The sequence below is a fragment of the Vicugna pacos genome, chromosome 36 (genome assembly GCF_048564905.1).
Source record: "Vicugna pacos chromosome 36, VicPac4, whole genome shotgun sequence".
Classification (NCBI taxonomy): Eukaryota; Metazoa; Chordata; class Mammalia; order Artiodactyla; family Camelidae; genus Vicugna; species Vicugna pacos.
In genome coordinates this window covers 6421474-6438971 of record NC_133022.1, presented here as the reverse complement: position 1 = coordinate 6438971, position 17498 = coordinate 6421474, and the positions used below count along the sequence as shown (strand labels likewise).

At 42.1% G+C, this 17498-nt stretch overlaps 2 pseudogenes; one reads left to right on the top strand and one right to left on the bottom strand.

Annotated features, from left to right (window-relative positions):
* LOC140691671 (olfactory receptor 6C2-like) lies at window positions 1-554 on the bottom strand (annotated as a pseudogene).
* A 10488-nt stretch (window positions 555-11042) lies between these two features.
* The window catches only part of LOC140691670 (H(+)/Cl(-) exchange transporter 3-like), a 30192-nt pseudogene continuing 23736 nt past the window's right edge, over window positions 11043-17498 (top strand).

Below are 17498 nucleotides of genomic sequence, written 5' to 3'. Positions count from 1 at the left end.
TCATTTACTGACCGCTATTTTATTTGACTTCCTTAAGAATGATGCAGTGCTTCTGATTGACTCATTGATGACTTTCTTCACTTGCTTATTTCTCGGTGTATAAATAAATGGATCTAACAGGTGAAATGGAAGAAATGAGTAGTGAGACCACTTTATTAATAGTCACTTCTTCCTTGGCTGTAGGAATTATGTGGATGAACATGTACGCACCACAAGTGATGGAAACCACAATCATGTGGGAAGACAGGTGGAAAAGGCCTTTTTTCTTTGCTGGGCACATGGAAGTCCTAAAATTGTCTTGATGATTTAAGCATAGGATAGAATTACACACATAAGAGTAAAGTGAGGGTTGGCAAAGCACAGATTACAACAATTTGCTTGATGAACCATGTGTCTGAACATGATATTTGAGGAGGGGGAAATCATCACAGAGAAGGTGATCAATTTGACTCACAGAATTTCAGATTTAGCCCCAGACTAAGTGGGGACGTTATGAGCAACATTCCATGCAACCAAGAGCAAAAAACAAGTCTCTGGCAAACTCTACTGTTCATCCATGTAGATACAAATGGCATTATTTTATTTTCTTCTATGGCTGAGTAGTATTCCACTGTATAAATATACAACAACTTATTTATACAGTCATTTGTCAATGGACATTTAGGTTGTTTCCATGTCTTGGATATTGTATATAGTGCTGCTATGAACATTGGGGTGCATGTGTCTTTGAATGAAGGTTCTGTCTGGATATATACCCAGGAGTGGGACTGCTGGATAATCTGGTAAGTCTATTTTTAGATTTTTGAGGAATCTCTGTACTATTTTCCATAATGGCTGTACCAAATTACATTCCCACCAGTGTAGGAGGATCCCCTTTTCTCCACAGACTCTCCACCATTTATCATTTGTGGACTTTTGAATGATGGCCATTTCTGATCGGTGTGAGGTGATACCTTATTGTAGTTTTGATTTGCATTTCTCTGATAATTAGCGATACTGAGCATGTTTTCATGTGCCTATTGGCCATTTGTATGTCTTAATTGGAGAGCTGCTTATTTAGGTCTTCTGCCCATTTTTGGATTGGGTTGAAAGTAGATGCAGAAAAAGCACTGAATAAAATTCAACACCCACTTATGATAAAAATCTTACCAAAGTGGGTATAGTGGGACCATATCTCAACATATAAAAAGCTATTTATGATGAACCTACAGCCAGCATAATATGTTCAATAGTGAAAACTTGAAAGACTTTGTGCTAAAATCCGGAACAAGGATGTTCCCACTCACCACTTCCATTCAATATAGTATTGGAAGTCCTAGCCATAGCAATTAGACAAGAAAAAGAAATAAAAGGGAACCAAATTGGAAGAGAAGAGGTAAAATTGTCACTATATGTGGATAACATGATACTATATATAGAAAACCCTAAAGGCTCCAACAAAAACTTCTAGAGCTGATAAAAGAATTCAGCAAGGTAGCAGGATGCAAGATTAACATACAATTCAGTTGCATTTCTTTACACTAACAATAAACTTCCAGAAAAGGAAAGTAAAGAAATAATCCCTTTTAAAGTTGCATCCCCCAAATAACATACTTAGGAATAAATCTGGCAAAGCAAATGAAAGACTTATACGTAGAGAACTACAAAACATTGTAAGAAAATTAAAGATGACTTAAAGAAATGGAAGGACAAGCCATGCTCTTGGACTGGAAGAATTAATATTGTTAAAATGGCCATCTTACCCAAAGCAATCTACAGATTTAATGCAAACCCTATCATATCACCCAGGACATTTTTCACAAAACTGCAACAAACCATCCTAAAATTTATATGCAATCACAAAAGACCCAGAATTACCAAAGCATTATTGAAGAAGAAGACCAAAGCTGGAGGAATAACCCTCCCAGACTTCAGACAATACTACAGAGCTACAGTCATACATGGTATTAGTACAAAAACAGACATATGGATCAAGGGAACAGAATAGAGAGCCCAGAGGTAAACCGACAGACCTTTGGTCAACTAATTTTTGACAAAGGAAGCAAAAACATACGATGGAGTAAAGACACTGACTTCAGAAAATGGTATAGGGAAAATTCGACCGCTGCATGTAAATCAGTGAAGTTAGACTACCCCCTCACACCATACCCAAAAATACATTCAAAATGGCTTAACAACTTAAACATAAGATAAGATACTAGAAAACTCTTAGAAGAAAACATAGGCAAAACATTATCTGACATACTCCTCAGCAGTGTTCCCCTAAGGCAGTCTACCCAAGCAACAGAAATAAGAGCACAAATAAACTAATGGGACCTAACTGTACTTAGAAGCAGAGGCCACCCCCAGGTCACGCTGTGGGAGAGATGGGAGCAAATGAATGGCTCCCAAGGGGCAGCCCCCCTCCTCCTGCAGCTGCTACTGCCACCACCTCCCAAGCCCCCTGACCACACTGAACCCACCGTATTACCAAACTGGGTATAGAGGGAACACATCTCCAACAGAATCAAAGCAATTTGTGACAAACCTACAGCCAGCAGAATACTCCACCAAGAAAAGCCGGAAGCCTGTCTGCTAAAATTGGGAACAAGACAACGATGCCCACGCTCACCACTTCTACTCAACAGAGTATTGGAAGTCCTCGTAGAGCAATTGGACAAGAACAAGAAAGAAGTGGGATCCACATTGGAAAAGAAGAGCTAAAACTCTCTATATCTGGATGACATGATATTATACATAGAAAACCCTAAAGGGCTTCACAGGAAAAAAATTGACTAGAGCTGAGGAAAGAATTCGGCAAGGTAGCAGGACACAACAACAACGCACAGAAATCAGTGGCATTTCTTGACACGAAAGTAATAATCCCTGTTAAAATGGCATCCAAAACAAGACAACACTTAGGAATACATTGGACCCAGGAAGTGAAAGACTTCTACGCAGAGACCTACAAAACCCTGGTGACGGAAATTAAAGAGGACTTCAAGAAATGGAAAGACACCCCATATTCTTGCACTGGAAGAATTAATCATGTTCCAATGGCCACACTGCCCAAAGCAAGCTACAGATTTAATGTGATCCCTATCAAATTACCCAGGACATTTTTCACAGAACTACAACAAAGCATCCTAAAATTTACATGGAATCACAGAAGTCCCGGAATGACCAAAGCATTCCTGAAGAAAAAGAATGAAGCTGGAGAAATAAGCCTCCCAGACTTCACACAATACTACAGAGCTACAATCAAAACAGCACGGTATTGGTCCAAAAAGAGACACATGGGATCATTGGAACAGGACACAAAGTCTGGAAATAAACTCACACACGTATGCTCAATTAATCGATGATAAAAGAGGCAAGAATATACAACGGAGGAAAGACAGTCTCTTCAATAAGTGGTGCTGGGAAAACTGGACAGCTACCTGTAAAAGACTGAAATTAGAACATTCTCTGAAAGCACGTACAAAACTAAACTCAACATGGACGAGAGACCTCAACATAAGACCAGATACCGTAAAACTCCTAGAGGAAAACACAGGCACAACACTCGCGGGTGGACATTACAGCCATGTATTTTTTTGAACCAGCTCATGGAGTATTGGAAATAAAAGCAAAAATAAACAAATGGGATCCCATTAAACTCACAAGCTTTTGCACAACTAAGGATACCATCAACATAATGAAAAGACAACCTACACAATGGGAGAAAAATCTTTGCAAATGATGTGACTGACAGGAGACTAATTTCCAAAGCATACAACCAGCACATATGCCTTAATACCAAGGAAACAAGCATCCCCATCCAAAACTGGGCACAAGACCTAAACAAGCAATTCTCCAAGGAAGACACACAAATGGCCAACAGGCACAGGAAAAAATGCTCAGCATCGCTACTTGTCAGAGACATGCAGATCAAAACTGCAATGAGGTATCACATTACACCAGCCAGAATGACCATCATTGAGAAGTGTGTGTGAGGGTGTGGAGAAAATGGAACCCTCTCACACTTTTGGTAGGAAAGTAGTTTGGTGTAGCCATTATCAAAAACAGTATGGAATTTCCTCAAAAAACTAAAAATAGACTTACCCTGTGATCCAGGAATCCCACTTCTGGGTATATATTCAGAGGAAACAGCAATGTGAAAAGACACATGCACCCCAATATTCATAGCACCACTATATAGAACAGCCAAGACATGGAAGCAACCTAAATGAAACAGATGACTGGATTAAGATGTGGTATATTTATATAATGGAATACTACTCTGCCATAAAAAGATAAAATAGTGTCATTTGCAGCAATATAGTTGGAACTACAGATCATCATTCTCAGTGAAGTGAGCCAGAAAGAGAAAAATACCATATGACATCACTCATATGTGCAATCAAAAAAAAAAAAACAAGAGACTATGAACTCATCTACAAAACACAAACAGATTTGCAGACTTAGTGAGCAATCATGATTACCAGGGAAAGGGGGTGGGAAGAGATAAATTTGGGAGTTTGAGATTTACAAATATTAGCCACTAGTTATAAAATAGATTTTAAAGAAAGTTTCTTCTGTATAACACAGAAACCTATGTTCAATATCTGGGAATAACTTATAATAGAAAAGTGGCTACAGCCACCAACTGAGGAAGCAAGGGATGAAAGGAGAGTAAGCCATGGAGCCCAGTCCTCCTAAAGTCCTTTCCCGCTGCTGACGCTGCCCCCTGACCACACTGCGCCCTGCTCCCAGGAGCAGGCTGACATGAAGACATGCTTCCTGTGAGCCTAGGGCAGCAGAGGCCGCCCCTAGGACAGGCCCCAGGGGATATGGGAGCAAGTCAACCCCCTCCCCGCCGCCGAGCTCTAACTGCACCTCGCCTGTCTCCCAGGAGCCAACTGACCTGGGAAAATGTGTCCCCTGAATCTGGGACACTGGCGGGGAGAGGGGTGCTGCCCCCTGGCAAACTAGTCGATTTGTCCCCATCTCCCCTTCAGCTTGGCCTGGGGGCAGTCTCTGCTGCCCCTGGCACGTCCCCAGGTGAGCCTGCGCTCGGGAGGCGGGCGCTGTGTGGTCGGTGACAGCAGAGGCAGTGGCAGGGTTTAGGGTTCTGCCCATGTCAGCCTGTGGATTTGCTTCAAACTCCCCCATGGCCTGTCCTAGGCTTGGCCTCTGCTTCCCCAAGTTCGTGGAGCTCAGGTTACAGGTCAGCCTGCTCCTGGAAGGTGGGCGCTGTGCTGTCAGGGAGTGGCAGCGGCAGCGATGGTGGGATTGGGGCTGCCTGGTGAGAGCGCGGGGGTTTGCTACCATTTCCCGCTGTCGCTGCCGCCGCCCCAGCACACTGACCGCACCGCGCCCGCCTCCCAGGAACGGACCGACCTGTAACCTGGGTCCTGCAAACCGGGGGCTTTATTGGCCGTCCCCAGGCCAGGCTGTGGGGGAGATGGGACCAGACCCCTCTCCCAGCTGCCGCGGCGGATATCACCGCCTCCACCTCCCAGGTGCAGGCTGGCTGCAACACATGCACTGCAGCGCACATGGAGAAGCAGAGGCCACCCCAGTCCAGGCCGTGGTGGAATAGGGAACAAATCCAGGGGCTTGCACTGGGCAGCCCTCATCCCACCTCAGTAGCCACTGGGGCCACTGCCGCACCACACTCGCCTTCCGGGAGCAGGCCATGGCTTGAGGGCCAGCCGGATGGTCCCCAACACCCCTCAGCCTGTCCCCACTTCATCGCGGGATACCCCCTCACTCAGAGTGCACCCTACCTGGAGCTTATACCCTCACCCCTTACTCTGCGGGTGGGGCGGGGAATTCTGGGCTCCACCATGGCGACTGCCACCAGTGGGAGATCAGGCCTAGTGTGCCACAGCACAGCCAATGTCTGAGGCTACAGGGCACAGTGGTTACACATATTTAAGAAATCAAAATGATAATTAGTCCATTGGTGGCCTTATTATTGTTATTATTTTTTAGAGTCATATGGCATTTTTCTTTCTTTCCCGTCCACTTCCCTTAGAGTGACAGTCTTCAGGTCCATCTGTATTGCTGCAGATGGCATTATTTTCTTCTTTTTGTATGGCTGAGTAGTGTTCCATTGTATATATATACCACATCTTCTTATCCAGTGACCTGTTGATGGACATCTGGGTTGTTTCCATGTCTTGGCAATGGCAAATAGTGCTTCTATGAGCACTGGGGTGCATGTGTCTTTTTGAATTTTATTTCCCTCTGGATATATGCCCAGGAGTGGGATTGCTGGATCACATGGTAGGTCTATTTTCAGTTTCTGAAGGAACCTCCATACTGTCTTCCATCATGGCTGCATCAATCTGCACTCCCACCAGCAGTGTACGATGGTTCCCTTTTCTTAACACCCTCTCCAGCATCTATCATTTGTAGACATCTCAATGGTGGTCATTCTGGCTGGTGTAAGGTGCTATCTCATTGCAGTTTTGATCTGCATGTCTCTGACAACTAGCAATGCTGAGCATTTTTTCCTGTGCCTATTGGCCATTTGTAGGGCGGTAGGGTGACAGGATGGTAGGATGGGCCCAGGGTAGGCCCACCCCTTCATTGGGGAATTGCTGGGTCATAGGCTGTGTTTTCCGTAGTGGCATCCAGTTTATACTCAGATGAGCATGTGTGAGCTTCCCTTGCTCCACAGTCACCAAGCACCTGATGTCCCACTTTTCATTTTGTCTGTCTGCTGGCTTTGTGATGGATTCTGATGGAGGTTTTAATTTGCATTTCCTTGGTGGCCAAAGAGATTGGGCATCTTTTCATGCTACCTGGCTATTTGAAAGAATTTTCTAAAGTACTTATTTAAGTCATTTGCTGGTTTTTTGTTTTGTTTTGTTTTTTGTGGTTTTTTTTTTTTCTGTCTGTTGGCATGTCTATGTTAGGGATTTTTACAAGTTATTTTCCATATGCAAGCTTTCAGTTGGTTACACGTTTTGTAAATATTTTTTATTCTGTGGGTTGTGTTTCACTCTCCATCTTACTCTGTTTGGACTGCTATAACAAAAGCACCATAGACTGGGTGGCTTCGACAACAGACGGTGATCTCTCACAGTCCTAGAGGCTGGCAGTCTAAGACCAAGGGACGGGCAGAGTCCATGTCTGGTGAGGAGAGGCTGTTTCTGGGTCATAGTCTGCTGTGTCCTCTAAGGAGCTCTGGCGTTCCTGTTATAAGGGCACTAGTCCCATTCACAAGGGATCCATCCTCGTGAACCAGTCACAAATGTTCTTAATTGTAATGTGGTCCTGTGCATTAATCTTGTTTTATGGTTAATGCTGTTTGTGTCTTGATTAAGAAAAATCCCCCTAGCCTGAGGTCATGAAGATATTTTGCCGTTATTTTGTAAGAGCTTTATTTGCCTTTCACATTCAGGTCTATAATCATCAGAGTGATTTTTGTGTGTCTGTATGGATTAGGGTGTATTTAGGTTTTTTTCCGTGTAGACAGGTGGTTGTCTCAATGCTGGTTACTAAGAAAATAATTTTTTCCCCACAATTATAGAGCCACATTTGATATGTATCAAGGGTCATATATAAAGAAGGGTCTATTTCTAGATTCCCTATTCTTTACTGTTGGTTATTTTTCTAGCTTTATGCCAAGAGCACTCTGTTTTAGTCACTATAACTATAAACATTCTCAGTACATGGTAAAGGAAGTCTGTTCATCTTATCTTTAAGAATATCTCGACTATTCCTGGGCCTTTTTAATATTATCATGTAAATTTTAGCAGAGTTTGCCACAAAAAAAGTTTGTTGTTTCTTCTTTTTCTTTTTTTTTTTAATTAAAGTATAGTTAATGTACAATATGGTGTAAGTCCCTGTTGGATTTTTGATTGGCATTTTATTAAGTCTATAGATCAGTTTGAATCTTTCAGTTCGTGAACATGGTATACTTCTCCATATATTTGGGTCTTTTTAAATGTCTTTCGTCTTTCCCATTGACTTTTGTCTTCTTTCTTTTCTAGGTATTTTTTATTGCTATTTTTATTTTAAAATTTAATATTCTATCTGCTGGTATATTTTGAAATTCAATTTTGATTGGTTTTTTAAAAATTCATCTCCTTGTTTAATTCTTACTAATTCTCATGTTTTCTGATGTCTTTAAGGTATAGTCATATCACTGGCAATTAGTGACAGTTTGTTTCTTCCTAACCCTTGTAGCTTTCCCCTCCCCGTCCGCCTTTCCTTTACTGCACTGGCTAGGACCTCCAGTAAACTGTTACATGGTGATGGTGATTGCAAGTGTTTTTTTTAAAGGACTGAAAAAACCAAAATGGAACATGCAAACCCTAATCCAGAGAAAATCGAGCCAAATTCTGCATTGAGGTCTGTCTTAACTATGCAGCTCTGGGTTTGGGGTTTTCCTTCTTGGTTTTTGTTTGTTTGTTTGTTTTTTTACCATATATATTTCATTGTGTATTGCTAAAAGATAATGTTTCTTTTAAAGACTATTACATCTAAAAAATGAATAAATCCTTATAATCACATTTCCCCCAATTGTTTCATTAAAGGGGCTTAAAGGTTGGGCATTAGACGGTGTATATAGTTATACAGTTATAATGATATATTCATCTACTGTGCCTCCCTGATTCCCACACCTCAGAGAGATTGTGATTTATCCAGAATCCCACATCAAGTTGCGGTTAGAATTAAGGGTGCATTTGGAAGTGGAAATACCTTCCTTTCCTGAATTTTAAGCCCTTTTCTGTGCTGCCACTTTAGTGTTTTTGTTCATCGCAGGTTCCATCTTGAGCATCCCACCCCCTCCTCCAGCTGTGCCTAGGAATTCTTGAATTTGTCTTCTTTCTTTAACTGTAATTCAAGTTCTCAGTCTGATAATATCTAATCCGTGTCAAAGTCCTTGAGCCCCACCTTCCAGTTTACCTTGTCCTTTTCTAAAGTGTCCTTTGAAAGCTCTTTATCCTGAGTAATAATTCTTTTACTCTAAGAGAAAGTGGCAGCCATGAACCGCATAAGCATGAGAATTTGTCTGAAATTTTTAAAAAATTTTCAGATTGATTATTACAAAAGTAATCACTTATTTAAAAAGTAAATAAGTAATATATTTGTTTTAAAATTTTCAACAATGTGGAACTATATGAAGTAAAAACCGACTGTACCATGGTCCTGCCCACTACTACCTCACTCCTTCCTCAGTGGTAACAATTGTTAAGTTTGCACATCTCATTCTAAACTTAACCTTAAATAGATACACCCAATATATTATATATACTTGTATACATACACAGTTTTTTGTTCTTTGAAGATACTCAAAAGGTTTTACTTATGCTACAGAGCTTTTACTTATGCAACAGTCAATGTATTTTACAGGAAAGGTATTCTTCCCCTTGCAGTTAGTGCTGGATAGCTGTCCTTTTCATTTTTCCTGTATGACTATGTTGTAAATCAGGAAAATCAGGTTAAGAGAGTGCCTACAAATACCAGGAAGACTTGTAGGTAGATTTCCACTTCATATAAAGGCATAAAAGGATGTAAGTAGTACGGAAACTAAACCATTTATAAATGCCATATAGCATGCATTTTTGAAAAGTTTTTGTTTGTTTGTTTGTTTTTTTAGTGGAAGTACTGGGGATTGAATCCAGGAATTTGTGCATGCTAAGCATGTGCTCTACCACTGAGCTATATCCACTCCCCCCTTAAAAGTCTTAAAATAGAACTTAACCTACCAAAGTACCAAAAAGGACCAAATTTACAATTAGTTTAGCAAAGTTAGCTTGTTTGAAAGTTAGCTTTTCTTGTTAAAAAAATCATCTTCAAGAAAATTTGAGAAATACAGAAAACAGAAAAAAAAACCTACGCATGGTCATATCATAAATGTTAATAGCCAGACTCAGGCAGATTATGGCAGTAAGTAGTCTGGATTTCTTTCTCAGAACCCTTTCCTCCAAATCCCAGGTGGGATTTTATAAGAAGGTCTCTCTGAGGCTCAAACTTATTGCAATATAAAAATTTTATTTAATCTAATTTTTAAAAGATCCCAAATAACTAAAATGTACTAGACAAGCTGAATAGAATTTCTCTCTTCTCTTTATTGCCATGAGTCCTCTCTTTCCTTCTCTTGCTCCCAACTTTCATATAAATGCACTGAATTGGAGTAAACCTTAGGGTTGGCCCGTTCGGTATTTAGGAAAACAAATTTTACCAAGTCCTTTGGCATCGCTTCTAATGAATAGAACATTTTTGTTTTGTGGCCCTGCGGCAACATAGTACTTCAGAAGGAGAATCTCCTAGCCTAGAGGAATCCTCTGAGAGCTGGCCGTAACAATTTGAACTCAGCTTCAATCAGCATTCGCTTTTTTTTTTTTCCCGCTCCTTTTGGAATGACAGTTTGAAACGTTAGAAAAAGTTCATTTCTGAATTTTATAAAATTTCTAGCAAAGAGACAACTGAAGTACCCCTCGAAACACATTTCACCAAAAACCTTTTTAATTTTTTTTTTTGAGCATAACAAAATCTTTGTGAGGTAGGAAAAGCAAGAAGTTAGGAGAGAGGAAAGCCTCCCACCTAGGAAATCTGCGTATTTCCTAACTAGCTACGGTACTTGGCCCGGTAAGTGCCTTTCTCCTCCAGCCTGGACGTGCTGCTGGCTCGCTCCTCCAAGGAAGGGAACGAGATGCTGCGGGGTTTAGTAACGGTTCACTTAAAATGGATCCGCAGCGCAAGTCTGCAGTAGCACATTCAGCTAATGAAGAACAGGCTTCTGCATCAAGTCTCTGGACGCCCCTGGTACCTTCTAGTTCTGTCGTTAGGGTTCACCTGACGTTGCTATATAAAAATTAGCACACTGATCTTGTAAAGCCCGCCACCTCGCTAGCGTCGCTCCCATTCTTCCCCTGCTGCTGGGAGCGGGGGGCCTGCCCTGTGCCCGCGCCGCGCTCGCTGCCAGAAGGGGTGGCACTCCCAGCCTGTCTGTCCCCGGACTTAGTCACCGTCGCACGTGTCGCAGGGCGGCGCGGTTGACGGGAGCCGCCTGTCGCCCGGGAACCGGCGCGCGCCGGTGACGTCACGGCGGAGGCTGCGCCGCGCGCCCGTTATGGCGGCTCCTGGGGCTGCGGCGGAGCGGCAGCGAGCTCGCCGCCCCGGCCTCTTCCTGCCCTACGACGGGGGAGGAGACGCCATCCCGCTGCGGGAGCCGCACGAGCGAGGTAAGCGGGCGGCGGTCCCCGTCCCGCCCGTCCCCGGCGCTCCCGCCGTGGCGCCGGTGGTCGCGGCCTCCGGCGTGCGTCCAGGTGCCGCGGGCTCGGCCGCTGCCGGGCACCGCGCAGGCGGCGCGCAGGAGCAGCGCTGCCTGAGTCCTAGAGCGCTCCGGCGGCGGTAACGATGAGCACGCTCCTGTATTAACGCAGTTTCATACACGTTCATGTGGTTAGCTACAGTGCCTGCCACAGGGCTCTCGTAAGAACGTACTCGATGAAAACATAGAGGATAATTTTCACACGTCAGAAAAAATAATAGTAGTTTGTGAAAACCAGAAAAGCGCCCAGCATTCATGTAAACCGTTTGGCAGGCACTGCCAAAACTGATTACATGTTAAACTGCCTTTTTTTTTTTTCATTTTTCTTAGACTGATTATTCTAAAAATAGGCTTACAGTTCTAGAAAGATACTTGAACCGCCAGAAAAATCTCTTAGCTAGATGACTTCGTTTATGAGCCACGTTAGTTTGAATTTCCTGCATGATGTTGTAAACTCATTTTATGGTTTAATCTGAACTTTAATTATGAAGAAAATAAGGAAGTCATGATTTTCCTGAGCGTGTTTAGCCTCTTTTATTTAAAATAGGATTTGTATTCTGAGAACACTTTTTTTTAAAGCATTAAGTTCCATTAGGATTAAAAAATGGTAACATACCTAACAAATATTTATCGGTTGCACTGTGTCTACCAGACCAGACAGTATTAGGCTCTGAACAGTGGCAACATTATTTATATATATCCTGTAGTATTCTGTTGCTAGTAAAAGCTTGATTTTCAGATTTTGAGAAAAAATATATGACGATCATGTTACGTATGTTGTGCTTTCTGTTAGTTACCTTCTAGTAAAATACATTTATGTATATATAAATTATTCTGGTGCATTTGGGGAAATATCTAAAAGCACAAAGAAATTAAAATTTAATAGTCTTAGCACCCAGAATTGTTGGGTTTGTTAGTTTTTCCAGTTCAAATGTGTTCCTAAGCTCTCCTTTTTCCTCTGTTCCCATGATTCCTTTTTTTGGTAAGGCTTTCTTTAAACAGGAAGCTACGTGAATGAATGGTGACCGTTAAAATGTCACAGTATTTGTTAATCAGTAATTAAACTGTGTTTTCTCTGAGCTATTATAACATTTGTTTGTTGATTTATAATAAACCAGAAGACCTGGGCTTGGGAAGTTTAAATTCCTAGTGTTAAATTTGACCATCTTGGACAGAATGTATATATGGACCCCACCTCTGCATGGGAAAGAAGTCATAGCTTATATGAGAGTAGGCATGGTTACTGGTATGGTTATTACTAAAATATAAGCTCTTTATTTCTGTTATATTTTCATAAATAGTCCTTCAGGAATTTTGCTCAAGGTGGAAATCAGTCCCACTCTTGGCAGCCTAAGCAGATTCCTTATCCTTTGATGAGCACTTACTCAGTTAGCAGAAGCCAGTGTTATTTGAAAGTAACATTGTGTCTTTGTAGTGCAGACCAAGCTGGGAATTAGGCTCACTTGACTCTACTGTAGTATGCTCGTATCTATGGATTCGAGGTTATTTGTTATCCATAGTTTATGACCTTTTGTGGCCATGGGTCAAAACAAAGGAACTGGAGATGTGGAGACAGGCAGCTAACATAAATAAAGAAGAGGAGTCAGCTTCCCTGTGAGGACAGAATTAGAATGACTAGAAACATCTCTTGGGGCTGATCAAGAGTGAGGAGGTAGATAATCAAAGTATAAAATTGTAAAGCATAGCAGCAAAGTAAACACGACTCTTTAGTGAATCCCTGGGTGCTGGAGTTAGGGATTACCTTTGTGGAGCAAACTAAACTTGATGCCACTGGTCACAGTGAGATGGTAAGTGATGAAGGTTCCTATTTAAGTGAGTAATAGTAACACTGGAAATGCATGGAGATTAGAATTTGTTAATATATTGCTGGTAGATCAGAAATTAAGGTGACATTTTAGAAATTATTATCTTTTGGGGTATATTTCCTGTACAGAAAGTTAAGTTCTTTCATAAAATGTCTCTTACAATTTTATCCGGGAAAATAACCTTTGGTTTATTTAGATTTTAAGTTTTATGCTCTTTCTTCCCTGTTAATGACGTTTAGGTAGCTTGGAGGTTGAATGACTCTAACAGACCCTTAGAGTGGTTTGATTTGGGGGACCTTCAGCATCATTTAAATATTTCTTGTTTCATTGGAAGTGTTTATTGAGCTCCTGCATCTGAAAGCTACTATCGGGTGCTGTGGAGAACCCATGGTGGTAGTAATAGTGAAATTAACAACAGCTAGTACTTAGACGCTGTTGTGAGTGCTTTATGTGTAGGAATTCATTTATGTGTAACAAGACATTAATCCTCGTCACAGATCGTGAAGTAGGAACTGTTACAGTCCCCATTTTTGAGCCTTATCCAAGTTGGCGGAGTTTGCACGTGCACATGGGGATTTGATGGGCATCCCTGGTGGAGAGGGTAGCAGCGCACGTGCTCTGGTGGGAGGGAGTGCCTAGTGTGCTGTTCGCTGGTCTGCGCCTCAGAAGAAGGGGTGCTTCAGGAGGGAAGAGGCCCGACCCTAGAGGACCTTGAAGGCCAGGCTTGTAGCAGTCTCAAACCACAGCAAATGTGGCTTTCCTTTTGAAACAAAGTTTGAGGTCTTATTTTTTGTACATTTCTACCTGAAATCATTTCTTGACATCCATTAGCATAGAGCTCTATTTAAGTAAAGCTTTTTTCTTCCTGCTATAATAGATGAATTTGTTCATTTTTATTCCCTCCTAAAAGTATCAGTAGTTAGCACTTTTTGCAAATTATTTGGAAATCTAGGTGTTAGATGATATTCTTATAGCCACAGAAGCAATCCTATAGGTTCTTTGTAAAATGATTTTGGGATTCAGGTCCTTATTATACTTTTAGTCAACTACAAAACTGAGCCTCTTCTTACAAATTATTTCATCTAAAGTGTCTATAAATTAAAAAGACAAATAGAGATTATTTGAGATCAGAAACTCTTTGTATTCTAAAATAGTATAAAACAAAACTGTGTTTAAGTTTACTTTGGCCACAGTATATGGATTTAAAATCTTCTGTAAAATGTGGTTCATATAGTGCCTGTTGTTCTATTTTCTAAAAATAACTGGCACTCTTAGTATGATTAATTTTATACCATCTCATAGCTTGCTGTGGTTAAAAATGCTTTGTGTTTCAAAGTATCAAAACATGAGCAGATCTCCTGCCACGTAGATTAGATTTGGGATTTTGCCTGTTTTCCCAGCACTGGAGTCTCTGTTTTGTGCTGATATGAGGCCACAGGAGACTGGTGGCTTCAATTGTATTTTAAAGTTTTGTTTCTGTTTTTCAATAGACATGTTTAATTTGTAGTTTTTTGCAGTTCTTTACAACCTTAATTAGATCAAAATGGATTTGCTTTAGTTTATCAATTTATTCCTGCCTCCATTTAAAAGAGCAAGTTTCATGAGTCTTCTAATTTATGTGATTTACAAATCACTTTACATGCAGAGGTCCTAAACAAACATGGAACTTGTTTTCAGTTATGCTGATGTCTTAATGTCCGCTTTATCACCCTAGCCTACGGATACGGCCTTTTATTTTCAAGTGTCGATAGAATGGAGAAGGAGACAGTGAATTGGGTAATTCAGCATCGCCACTTACTGATTGTGTATCCTCTGTCAACTTTGGGATTTTGATGTCAAGCAGGACTCTGTGGGCTTCCCCCCAACCCCTGCCTCTTGTTTGTAGAACACCTGAAGTCTCCCAGGCCTCCCTGAGTCATAGAAGAGCAGACTCCAGCAGCTGATAGGACAAGCCTGCAGGCACTAGGGGAATGACGATTCTGAACACCTGTCTCATTGATTAACTGAGATTACTCCCCCATTTCCCTTTAAAACTTTCATAGCTCAACAGAATCTTTGGAGATGGTTTATTGGGGGGGCATACTGGGTCCACCAGGTTGCAGGCATTCTAACTAAAAGCAACTTTCCTTTGTGTTACCAAAGCTGTTGCCCCCAGGGTCATACCCCTGCCCCTCCCTGGACTACAAACCAGTTACTATTATCTAAGTCTCAGGAGGCAGCTTCAGAAAGAAGACACAGAACCTGTTAGAACCAAGATGGCAGAGGATCTGGCTTCCAGTGGACCTTGGGCCTCCTTATATGCTTGTGGTAATGTGTTAAAGACATATCCACCAGTGCCACAACAGTTGGCTGTTGCCATGACAACAACCAGAAAGGCCCATACAAGGGCTGACTGGCTCCATCACACCCAGAAGGAGGACATGATGGCAGAAACCTCCCATAAAAGTCCACATGGCCCGACCCAGGTGGAGCTGTCTCCACCGGCCAGCTTGGCTGCCGGCTCCCCACTCAAGCGCCTTTTCCTCACTTAAGCACTTTTCTTCCCTTCTCCCTTCTCCAGCACTTTCCTTCCATTTCCTCGTTTCCTCGGTTGAGAAAGAAAGCAGCTTTTGCTGTGTCCCTCTGCTTCAGCTGTGAATTCTTTCCAGCTGACAGGGAAGATCCCACCTTTTGTGGGGTCTCCATCCTAAGGAGGAGTCTTCTGCTGCTGACAGTTGGCTTTACCTTCCAAGTCTTTGCAGTTTAAATAGACAGCAGTTAAATGTGACTGGGGGTGGTGAGATGAATTTAAAGAGCAAATGCTCCATTACCTTCGTTTACCCAGCAGACGTGTAGTTGGCCACCTGCTGAGTACAGGCTCTGTGTTACCCTGTTCATCTTTCATTTGGCCGTTTGCTGACATTCTGGAACTTCCACTATCAGCTTACCACGTTCACTTTCCCCTCCCTCACCAGGGTGACCATTTCTTACCAGTAAGGTGGCCGAGGGAAGGGAAAAACACACTGGGGACTAGACTTCCGGCTCCAAATGTATGGTTGAAACTGGGTTGTCAGGGAATATGTAGAATTTTAGATTTCTGCCTGCCTTCTTTCATAACTTTTTTTTAAAAAGTATGTTTTGTGTGTGTGTGATAGGTTAGTCATCTGTCTGTAAGCTTAAGTGGCAGGGATCACTGCTGTCACATCTTTTGGGATTGACCCCGGAGGTAACAAGTAGCAGTCTCAGAAGACAAATAAATACCTACTTTTGCATGTAGAACTACTGTTTGGATGTTCCTCTTTGAGAAGAGGCGTAGACTGCTGAAGGTGTGTGATGGTGAAATTTACTAATGGATTCATTCAGTTTTAAGTGTAACAGTTTAGTATTTTTTTTTCAGATCAGTTCAGCAAATATATGTTGAGGACTAGTGGGTGGGAATATAAAAGCTTTTATTTATGGGGAAAGCAGGTAATTTCACTAACGTCTATATTTCTGTAGTTATGTTTGTCGAATTACAGGTTTCATCATGTTTGGTTGTGACCAGTATTTTAAAAAAGAAAGGAAGGAAAGAAATAGGAAGTGGAAATATCAGAATATATGCCAGATATTAAATATGCTAAACTTTGGTTTTACTCACGTGTGTATCTGTACACTGTGTCAGTGGGAAATGTTTCTTGCTCTGTGGGCCACAGTCAAAGAGTCTGAAAATCAGTTTCTAAGTATATACCTGGAGGGACACTTGGGTCGGTGTCGTGTGCCAGAGATGAGTCTGGAACTACCTGAGGACAGGAAGAGGGCGTGTTCTGTCCTAGACCTCTGCTGAGGCACGGGGTGAGAGGCCGGTACCAGAGCAGTGCTGGTGACAGCTGTTGCAGCAGAAGGCGATCTGGAGCCAGAGGCAGAGGGGGCTCTGATGGCGGCTGGGCTGTCCTGATAGTCTGAGTGCTACGTGCCTCCTGGGAGGAGGTAGCACCTGACAGTTCCTAACCTGCTTGGAAAGAGGCGTGTCCACGTGTCCTAAAACCTGCCAGCAGATAAACCATAGAATTATTTTTAGGCAGTATTTTAGGCCGTATAGCGTGTAGTGGTAAGAAGTATCTCTGGAATCAGAGTGCTTGAGTTTGGATCCCTGTTCCACTGCTTACTAGCTGTGTGGCCTTGGGCATGTCTCGTAACTCTCTGGGTCTCATCTTTCTAGTTGATAGAATGGAGATCTTAATATCTGTCTCCTGGGTGTTTGCGGGAGTTAAATGAGCTAATACATGTGAAGTGCTGAGAACCACACGTAGCACACCGTGCGCGCTCAGGGCGTCTTAGCTGTTTTATCGTCACAACACAGCACCTGGCTGCTAGGTGGGAAAGGTTGGTTTGATTCTGATGTCATCTGGTTTACTATGTGTGTTCTTCTGCCACCTGTGCTTGTTTTATCTACACCC